The sequence below is a fragment of the Lathyrus oleraceus genome, chromosome 7 (assembly GCF_024323335.1).
Source record: "Lathyrus oleraceus cultivar Zhongwan6 chromosome 7, CAAS_Psat_ZW6_1.0, whole genome shotgun sequence".
NCBI lineage: Eukaryota > Viridiplantae > Streptophyta > Magnoliopsida > Fabales > Fabaceae > Lathyrus > Lathyrus oleraceus.
In genome coordinates, this window is record NC_066585.1 from 451,682,745 (window position 1) to 451,693,197 (window position 10,453).

At 40.4% G+C, this 10,453-nt stretch overlaps 1 long non-coding RNA gene across 1 annotated transcript; it reads left to right on the forward strand.

The window, feature by feature from the left end:
• Positions 1–8,058: 8,058 nt before the first annotated feature.
• On the forward strand, positions 8,059–9,840 carry LOC127106582 (uncharacterized). Its single transcript, XR_007795422.1, has 2 exons — positions 8,059–9,242; positions 9,393–9,840. It is a non-coding gene; the product is annotated as an uncharacterized LOC127106582 (long non-coding RNA).
• The last annotated feature ends 613 nt before the right edge of the window (positions 9,841–10,453 follow it).

Sequence of the window (10,453 nt, forward strand, 5' to 3'; positions counted from 1 at the left end):
TGCGTCCAGCATGATCGTCTGTACTTTGGTTAAGACACATGGATAATACCCGGTAGGGATCGGTCGGAAGCGTCTTGTTCAGAAGGCAGAAAGCACGGAGAGTCTGAGGACATATGGGGTGTAACCGAGTTGGAACTCGATGAGATCACGGGTTTCACATTGCCATTAGGATAGATTTTTCCTTTTGTGCGCAATTGCCTCTTTTCAGGAATTGCTTCCTTTGTATTGCTCATTTATGAGCCACACTTTTTCAGTCAATAAAATGCATATTCAGTCAAATAATTTTGTTTTTGTTTTCATTACCGCTTTGATTGCGAAAACGTCCAATTATTTCGATAAAGAATCTTTGCATTTTAAGACATACAGGTCCCTTCCAATGCATGCTCATAAGATTGAAAGCTTGAAATCTTATTCGGAAGGTTGAGTGACCCAAGTGTTGAAATCTTGACACGCCTGGGGCACGGTTTTATCTAACGATCTCTTTTGCAGGTACTGTTAGGTGTTTTCATTCACTTGCAGGTTGTGATGTGGAAGCTTTTGGCAAAACAATCCCCACGGAGTCCAGTCAGGGACGAATGGATGGAGAAATGGTGAAGATGACGACGAAAGACGTACGACGATCCTTGAGTATTAATCAAGAAGACTCTCCAAAGTCTGGAAATTGAAAAGTCTGTACCAATCCGAGGCATTCGTTCTCCGTCGAGTACGGAGCGGTCAGAAATGCAAGGTGATGAAGCAGAAAAGTCCGGACGAGTCTGGGAGTTCTCAAAATTGGAAAGCTGACAGTGGATATGGAATGCCAGGGTTCAACGAGTCGACGGGTGTTCAGTACCAGACTTTCCTCATCTCTCCAAGCCGAGTTAGGATGACTAATTCCTCAGCAGATTCAGGGTCTGTGTTTTCCCTAGCAGGGTCGGTATGGTTATATCCGCAGCAGGTTTGAGATCAGGTAGTTCCTCAGCAGCCAGGCCCGAAGGTTGCTAGTTCCCATCGGAGGTATCTGTGGGCGGTGGTTCTCCCAAGCAGAGTCGGGAGTATTGTACCCCCAGCAAGTCAAAGACTGTTGTTTCCCCACAGAGTGCATTGGTGGTTCTTATCCCCAGCGATGTCCCCAAGCGGATCGGGTGCAGATGAGGTTTTCCCCCAGCAAGGGTTGCCTTTTCCCGGCAGCAGCGCTGTTCCCCAGCAGAGTGGAGGTCGGAGTGTTGGCAAGTTCCTCAGTCGAGTGTCTCGAGTTCCTCAGAAGAGTCCCTTGAGGGGGATACTTTTTATGCATTCATCATGTAGATAAGCATAGCATATTTCATAATAAATCGCGTAGCATTTCCATGATTATGGAGCATTACGCTGAAAAATATCATGCATCATTATCGCAAGCATGAGCTAGTCTCAAACCGTGGTTACCGTTTGAGAGGTGGTTTTGCCCGAAGGTGAAGGTGTTACTCCGAGGAGTTTAGCATCATGATTTTGAATCGAAGGTATTCCCCAGTAGGGCGATATTGGAGGAAGAGTTTCTGTCGAGCAGAGATGGGAATGTTAATCAAAGAAGTTCCGGGGTTCAAACAAAAGCAAAAAAGTAAAACAAGAAAGAGATAATCCCCAGCTAAACGCAAAGTGTTCGTTGGCTAGGGTTAAATAGAGAATAGCCAGTTCATGGCTTGATTTCCCCAGCATGGGTCGTGGGCACGCGTGCCGACTCATTTATCACTGTTTTGTTGTCTCTGCCGATGCTGACAGGCAAGATGAGTTCCTGGTGTTCAGACCGAGGTGGTATTCAGACCAGTTTCCGATTTCCAGATCGAAGAAGTTCTCACCAATCAGGACGAAGAACTTGTGGCACTCCGGCCAGTTTCCGATTTCCAGATCGAAGAAGTTCTCAACAAACAGGACGAAGAACTTGTGGCACTCCGGCCAGTTTCCGATTTCCAGATCGAAGAAGTTCTCACCAATCAGGACGAAGAACTTGTGGCACTCCGGCCAGTTTCCGATTTCCAGATCGAAGAAGTTCTCAACAATCAGGACGAAGAACTTGTGGCACTCCGGCCAGTTTCCGATTTCCAGATCGAAGAAGTTCTCAACAATCAAGACGAAGAACTTGTGGCACTCCGGCCAGTTTCCGATTTCCAGATCGAAGAAGCTCCCGACGATTAGATCGATGCAGCTTGCGGCAGTCAGGCCAGTTTCCCGGTATTCAGACCGAAGCGGTATCTAGACCGAGGTGGGTATTCAGACCAGTTTCCTATTTCCAGATCGAAGAAGCTCCCGACGATTAGATCGATGCAGCATGCGGCAGTCAGGCCAGTTTCCCGGTATCCAGACCGAAGTGGTATTCAGACCAAATTGGCGTTCAGGCTAATTTCCCGGTGTTCAGACCGACATTCATACTTTCATACTATGATGTGCAGTATGCAAACTGACGAGTGGTATTCAGGCCATGGTTATCTCTGTGTTACCGTTTATCCAGATCAATATTTCTGTTTCGGTATTCAGGCCGACTTTTCTCCGTACCAGACGGGTTCTTCTTTCAAGATTGCTTCTTCGCCAATTCTGACAGGCATTGTTAATTATTTCCCATCAGAGTGCAAATTTTTCGTTTGTTCTTGGTATTCAATCACTCTTCATCCTGATCATCTGAAAGCCGAGGCTATTCATATCGACAGGTTCACAGTGGATTGAATAGGGGTTGCTGTAACACCTCAAAATTTGCCCTCCTCTCTTGGGACTAGCTTAGCATATTGCATTTCATTTTGTAGGTCATTAGTCATTGCATATTTGCATATCATGTGGAGACATTGAGCAAGTCATCCTCCTAGGTCTTTCTCAGAAGATAAAGAGGTTAAAAGATTCAAGCCTGAGGGTTTCATGGATTGATCACTAGCCATCTGAGGGTTTGTGCTTCAAATTAGGGTTTCTTGGTTCCTCAAGGAGGTTGATCATCATCTTGGTTGGAATGGTACATCATCATCATCATGGTTTTATCATCACCAAGAGGTTCATTGTGCTTGATCAGATTCCTTGGGATTAGGGTTTTGACCTCTGGTCAACCCTAATCATCTACATTGTGCCAGTCAGGGCTTGTCAAGGAGATGAGGCCTTCATTGAGATGAGGGATCATTCTATGGTTTTATTGAACTTATGCAAGCTAGGGTTTCACTTTGGAGCCATTTCATCAGGAGTTTGAGGCTCAATTTCATCTGTGCATGGCCAATTCATCTATCAGTCAACAAAAGTCAACCAAAGGTCAATTGATGGATTTGGAGGTGGGAGAGGGTTAAAAACACTTCATTCATGTCCAAACAAGTTTCATTTGACATTTTAAATATCAACATTGAAGAAAATAAAGTCAGATGAAAACTTTCCAAAAATAGAAAGTGACTTGTAATTCAAAACTGCCAAAAATGGAAAGGTTTTCTCCTCAAGATTACATGTCCAAGAATGCTTCAAATGAAATTTTGTCCAACATGAAAGTTGTAGATCTTGTTCTCACCTTTCCAAAAGGTCCAAGAACATCCATTTCTCATGTGTGGTTGGCAAGTTATGGATCAATCTTGGTCAAGAAAATTTGAATTTCAAAAGTGCATAACTTTTGAACCAAAAGGCCAAATGGAGTGGGATTTTTTGCCACATTCTTCTCTTGTCATGTACTATCCAAATTACACATCATAGGCCATGCATTTTGCTCACAAAAATATTTGAATTTCCATTGGAATTTTGGAGGGAAAATACTAATTTGAAAATTATTCATTACATTCACTTGCTACCACTTGAATTTGGCTCTACACAGCATTTTGAGGTGAATTGAGACAGAAAATTACACTGTTACATTGAATTGCATGCATGAGGGGTGAATTCCCAATTTGGCATAAAACTTGCATTTCACTAATTCATGTGCATTTTGGCTAATTGTGATTAGCAACATCATTAACAACACATATAAAAGGCTAATCATAACTGTTTTCTTGCTAAGCATAACAGAATTATGAAATTGAGATCTAGATCAAAAACTCTTCAACTTTTTCTCTCAACTTTTCTCCATTTTTCTGCATAAACCTTGCATCACTCTTGATCCAATCTTCATCCACGAGCACAATTGAAGCTATTTGAAGCAAGATCCATTGATTCTCAAGCTAATTCGAGGACTGTTGCAAGTGAAGCTCATCCATGGCAGCTTGATTTTCTGGACATGTCAAGCACGATCAACTTCCAAATCCTTTTTCATTCATGCATATGAGAGCTGAGGAATTGCTGTTTTGACCTTACCAAGCCTGGAACAACCTAATTCACTTCTGCCATTCAATTGAGGTCAGTTTTCGACTTTGATGATTCATGAAATAATTAGGTGCTTTTGGTAGATCCTTGAATGTAGAGTACACTGCAATTTGAATCATTGAATTTCATGGAGAAATGAACAAGTTATGTTGATTTTAAGTTTGATGAGTGAAAATGTTTTGGCTCGAAGCTTTGAACCTAGGACGATTTAGGTTAAAATAAGTTTAGATTCGTGATGTATGGTGAAGGACGGTTCTAGTGATATGCATTTCATGAATTTCTGAAACAATTTGTTCTTGAGCTGATGAATGATGATGAACGCATGAAGAACTTAGGTTTTTTTCCAGAAACGCGTTTTGATCCATATTTGCCTTGCCTGCATGCGCTCATGTGTTATTCGCTCATGTATTGGACCACGTGTCCATTCATTTAACTGTAGCGCGCTCAATTTTAAAACCTCCCTCCCTTCGATCCTTGGCGAGGACATTTCCCATTTGGCTTTTGTATTTTCATTTCATTACTCTATGCCATTTCATGCTAGTTCATCCATGATTTTTTTTATTTTTCTCCTTCATTCTAAAAACCATAACTCCATGATTATTAATCCAAATCACATGAGGTTTTTTGCATGATGATCCTCATGATCTCTAGAATTTAATGAATATTTTTCCAGAAATTTTGCACTGTTGGATTTTTATTTTGCTTAGGGATTGTGTATGTGTATGTTTTCATGACCTACTTTGCCATATCCTTCATGAAATGATGAGATTTTATCCAAAATTCTTGAAATTTTGTATGCTCAAAATAGACATCTCAATGAACATTTTGGTATATAGTTTGCATTTTTCCCATTCCTGGTTGATGAGATATGATGTGATGAATGTAGGTGTGACAATTTGTGTCACACCTTTGCTTGCTTGACTTGCTGATTTTATTTGCCATGCCAATTCAATTCCAATTGATGTGATTTTTTGCATGATGATACTTCTAGATGTTAGGATCACTCATGAATGTTTGTAGAATTGTTGAGTGCATTTCCAATTTGTTTGAGAATTTCTCTTCTAATTGGTCATTTGTGGACTTTTTGAGAGTGTTGAACTTAGATGATTTGTGAAATTCTTGATGTTTATCCTATGAGCTTGAAATTTTGCACATTGATTCTATACTCTTTGAAGTTAATTGTGGCTTTGGTTTGATGCATTTATCTGGTGTAGATTCTGTTTTAGGCTTGTGTGAAGTTGATGTACGAAATTGTGCCCTAATTGAGCTTGTTTTGCCTTACCTTGCCTTATGGAATTTAATTTCCATGCTTCCAATTGTCCAAATGACTTGAATTTTGGTATGATGATCATGTGATGAATTCTGTTTAGCCATGATTTTTCTGGAGATTTATTGAATTATTTTTGAGTTAGTTTGGATTGATTCATTCTGTTTGGTTCAATGAGCTTTGAAATTGCATGCTTTGCCTTAGATGCTTTGTGAAATGAAATTGGTTGATGATATGGACATGAGACCACTTGGATTTTGTTCTAATTTGATTGAACTTAATTTATGTCAATTTTCATGTTCTGCTTTGAATTATTTCTCCCTCTTTGACCCTAGGCCTTGTCCTAGTGGTTAGTGCTTATGTTTGAGTTGTGTTTTCAGGACAAGAAGCATATGGCCTTGAGGAGTTTGATTCATTTTCTCATTTGGATTTCTATTTGGTTGATGTTGATTAACATTAAGTTGTTTTGTAGGTGGATTAGCTCCTTTGAGTTGAGTTTGTGCTTTGCTTGATGCATTGCTTGTTGTCTGTTTGTTCAGTTAATTGTTGACTTTTAGTCTGTCTGTTTGACTTTTTGAGTTGTGTATTGACTGAGTTAGATTGTTTTCAGGTACATTAGTTGCTATAGTTCATTGTGAACTTATTTGTGTTGTTGCTTGGTTGCTTAACCAATTGAGGTATAACCCACTGACTCCATGTAGTCTGGAAGACCTGGCCTGTTATTTGGTCAGGCACCTGTCTGAAGTCCTCCTTAAGAGGCAATGCTTGTGAATGTTTATCTTTGTGCCACGCAGGAAAAGACCTTTGATAAGGCAATTGGCAGATACAAGAGATGTGCAATCCATCTCCTGCTATTCAGTTGAGTCATCCCTTTGCTCACACAACTGGTGTTGATGCATTGTGGATATTAACCCAAGATCTATGTTGAGTCAATCATAAGCGTAGAAGGGTTCCCACTTTCTGAACCCACACTTTCATTTGTCTAAAGCTCTCCCAGGCCAGGGATAAGAGCTGTGAGGCACACCCCTCACTTCCTATTTCATCTGCTTCACCCTAACTCTCAATGTTAGGGTTAAGAGCTAACATCACCTGATACAGTTGGCTTGCTTTGCAGCCTAACCCTTGTGTGAGCCCACTTTGTCTGTATATAGTGTGTGCTAATTGTGTGTATGTTTGCTTGGTTTTGATTATGCTTGCAGGCTTTGCTTTGCCTGTTTAGGATAGCTTGCAGCCGGTGCAAGTTAGATAGAAAACTCAACCTAGGACCATTGTGGAATACATGATAACTATTAGGCTCGAGTCAGTCTCCCTTCTAGTTTGTCATTTCCCAGTCTCTGGTTAGGAGAAAGTTTCTCCCCTGTTCAGGGGAACTACGTTGCCCTGATCCTCATGCCAGATGAGGTACGTAGGCAGAAGGTCGCACGAGATCTCTCCGGGCACCCTTTTTTCTTTTGGTGTGTGTCTGCTTGACAGTTGCTAGGCTCGAGTTCCCGACTCCTTAGTAACTTGTTGTCTGTTGTTTGTGGATCTTTCTTGTGTGTGTTAGGAGATGGATGTAAGCCCAGCGATTGGCATTCCGTATCCTATTGTTGTGTGCTTGGAGTCTGATATAAGTCTAGCAATTGGCCTTTGGTTTCCAGTGTGGGTTTGTTTGGTTCGGAGTCTGATGTAAGTCCAGCGATTGGCATTTGGTTTCCATGTGTTGCCTACTTGTGTGTGTTTTGTTTCGGCGTGCGTGAGCCGAACTACGGTAGCTCTGATTCTCATTCCAGATGAGATACGTAGGCATAGGATGCGATGTCCTAGCGAGCCCTCTCCCCTCTTCCTCCACCTGTGTTGTCTTCAGTGTGTGTGTGATGTTTGTTTTAGCAACCTTGTTCTATCTTTTGAGCGTGGATCCCGTCGAGTACGACGGATGCGTAGGGGTGCTAATACCTTCCCTTCGCATAACCGACTTCCGATCCCATCTCTCTTTGGTCGCGAGACCATGTCTTTTCCAGGTTTACTTCGAGCGTTTCCTTTCCCTCTTTTGGGATAAATAACGCACGGTGGCGGCTCTGTGTTGTTTTGTTTTAGCCCGCCGGTTGTTTTTCGCGGATGCGACATTAATAGTCAAGGTTCCATCAAGTTTGCCAAGAGAAACGAGACTACAAATCCAACCACAAAACAATTATTCATAACGAAAATAAATTGCAAAAAAAGTAAGAATATTAAAATTCATGCAATGCAATGTAAATGAGAAAATATTAAAAGCATATGACAAAATAATTCGCTAAAGAATAATAAGAAATGTCAAACAAACATTGAAATAAAAAAAACAAGAAAATGAAATAACTAAATGGAAGGGGTGCAACACTAAATGCAGTGCTGAATAGCACTTAGATGCTAAGGCCCACCCCCAAGGCCCATTAGCCTTTGCCTTTTTAGGCAGAGAGGTGTGGATCGCCTGGGAGGTGCCAAGAGCATATTGAATGGGCTCAAAAGCCCAAGTTGGCATAAGAATAAACACAGAGGGATTAAACCTCAGCATACCAAATGAACACTGACATACTCTTCCAGGTCCGAATTCGCATCGCCTGAGCCATAATAAATCCGTCGAACCACCACGATACCACCACCAATCTATCCGCCTTGGCCCGAAACTATTCGGCTGTAATGGAATCAGAGCGAAAACGGAGTACCTGCGAAGAGCTCGTTGATTGTAGCATTGTGAAGAAGATGAAGATGACGAATCATGCGTAAAACAAGTAAACGCGAATTCTCAAAATCTTATTTCCCTATTACAAATTCTTCCTTCATCTTCTCTGTTTCTGTTTTTCGTTTTCTTCCGTATGTGTTGTTGTTGCAATAAAGGTGAGATGATAACTAGGGTGTGAGATGGAAGAGTGAAGGTGAAGCTTCTGGTCTGATTCTCATAGAGGGAGTTATGAGATGAAGAGGTTCAACGAGCCAATGAATGGAGAGTGGGATGAATGTTTTTTAGCTGAAAATGAGAGGGAATTGAGAGAGTTTGAAGGTGAAGGTGAATTGAAAAATCCAGAGTCTCAATTGAGTTGTGGTGTTTGAGTTATATAGTGATTGGAAGGGTAGTTTAGGAATGAATTTGAAAGTAGCTTCAAACTGAAATTCTGTTAGGAGTCTGTTATATGAAAAATTAGTTTGGAAAAATGCGATTTACTGAAATCAAAATTAGTCATGAGTTTTTTTTTGTGATGCTATTTCATGAGCTAGAAATGTTTTTGAATGCGAAGCTGAGTTTATGTTATCCTGCGGTGTATGAACTTGCTGCTAAGATATCAAAACTGCTAGGTGTTGTTTGTATTGTTTGGTATCCATTAGTGATTCTGCTAAGGGTCATGTTCGTGAACCCTGTTGGTCTGCTAATGTTAGTTAGAGTGTTGGATGTTAAGCTGAAACTATCAATATCATTGTTAGTTAATTTGTTAGATGAACTTGATTAAAGTTAGTCATTGAATGGTGATATTTGTATGGTTGATATTTGCTTGTATTTTCTTTTATTGAATTGATGCAAGTTTTGTGAAATGTTATTAAAGCTTGGACATGAGATGAAGCACAGTATGATGATGTGAGTTACGGGCTACTGCAAGTTGTTTGGTGAATGAAGGGTTATGGCAGTTTGTGGCATAGTTTGTGGCATGTTCTGTTTTGGTGTACTTTGGCATGCTATGCTGAATTTTGATAGCAGGTATAATAATGTATTCAGGAGGTCTGCCCATTCTGATTTGCTAATTCTAACCTGGACTGATGTAGCATGGAATCATACTTCATGCTTCCTATGAATTCTGACTTCATTCATTGCCATGCCTTCTTTTATGTTCTGACTCGTGATTTGCAGGATTCTTGGAATTGGCTTGTGTTGACATCTTCTTGCTTCAGGGTCCATGTTCTGACTCGTGATTTGCAGGATTCTTGGAATTGGCTTGTGTTGACATCTTCTTGCTTCAGGGTCCATGTTCTGCATCATGTTCTAATGTTTGGGTTCTGTAGCTCATTCTGACCATGTGCTCATGAAGTGGATAATGGCCTAAAATAAGAAGACCTCAAGTTCACCCTTTGAAATGCTAAAGACAAGTGGCAAAGATCAAGGATTAGCTCTAGAGAATAGAAATAGGATCTAGGACTTAGGGAAGATTTGAGTTGACTTTGGTCAAAGTTGACAAAAAAGTTAACTGTTGACCAAAGTCAACACTTGGTCAAAGTTGTCTAATTTTGTAATTTTTCATGTAATGGAATAAAATTGAAATGGATTGACTAGTTTGAATAAAATTGAATTGGTTTTTTGACTCTTGATTTTTGAAATGAATGAATACTTGACATGAATGAACTAAATGTTGGGTTTTAATGAATCAATGATTTGAACATGAATTGAACATGACTTGTAACTTAGATAGAATAATGACTTGAGAATGCAATGGAACTTGAAACGAATGAACTTGAACCTGCATGACTTGAACATGACTTGAAATGAAATGGAACAGACAAAGATCTATGGATAGACCATGAAATGATGGAATGTGACAAATCTTAAATGAATCCCATTAGGCCGAAAACTAGACAATGACATGAGCTGACCCAATATGCATGGACCAAATACCAAGTAATGGACATGCATGAAATTGACTTAAATAAAATTGACCAGATGAAATAGCGAGTCCTGGACTGGGATTAGGCATGAAGATGATCCATATGAGATGCTATGGATGAGAGCAGATGGAAGTTGTGGGGCCATGTACTTGTGCTCAAACCCAAGGTCAAGAATAAAATGAATGGAACCAACACCAAGAAATCAACATGAATGAATCATGAACAAGAGGTTGTTGAAAGCAATTCGGCCAAGCAGGAGAATCAAGCACCATGAATGATGATGGATCAGTTGAAATTAGGGTTAGGAGGGCA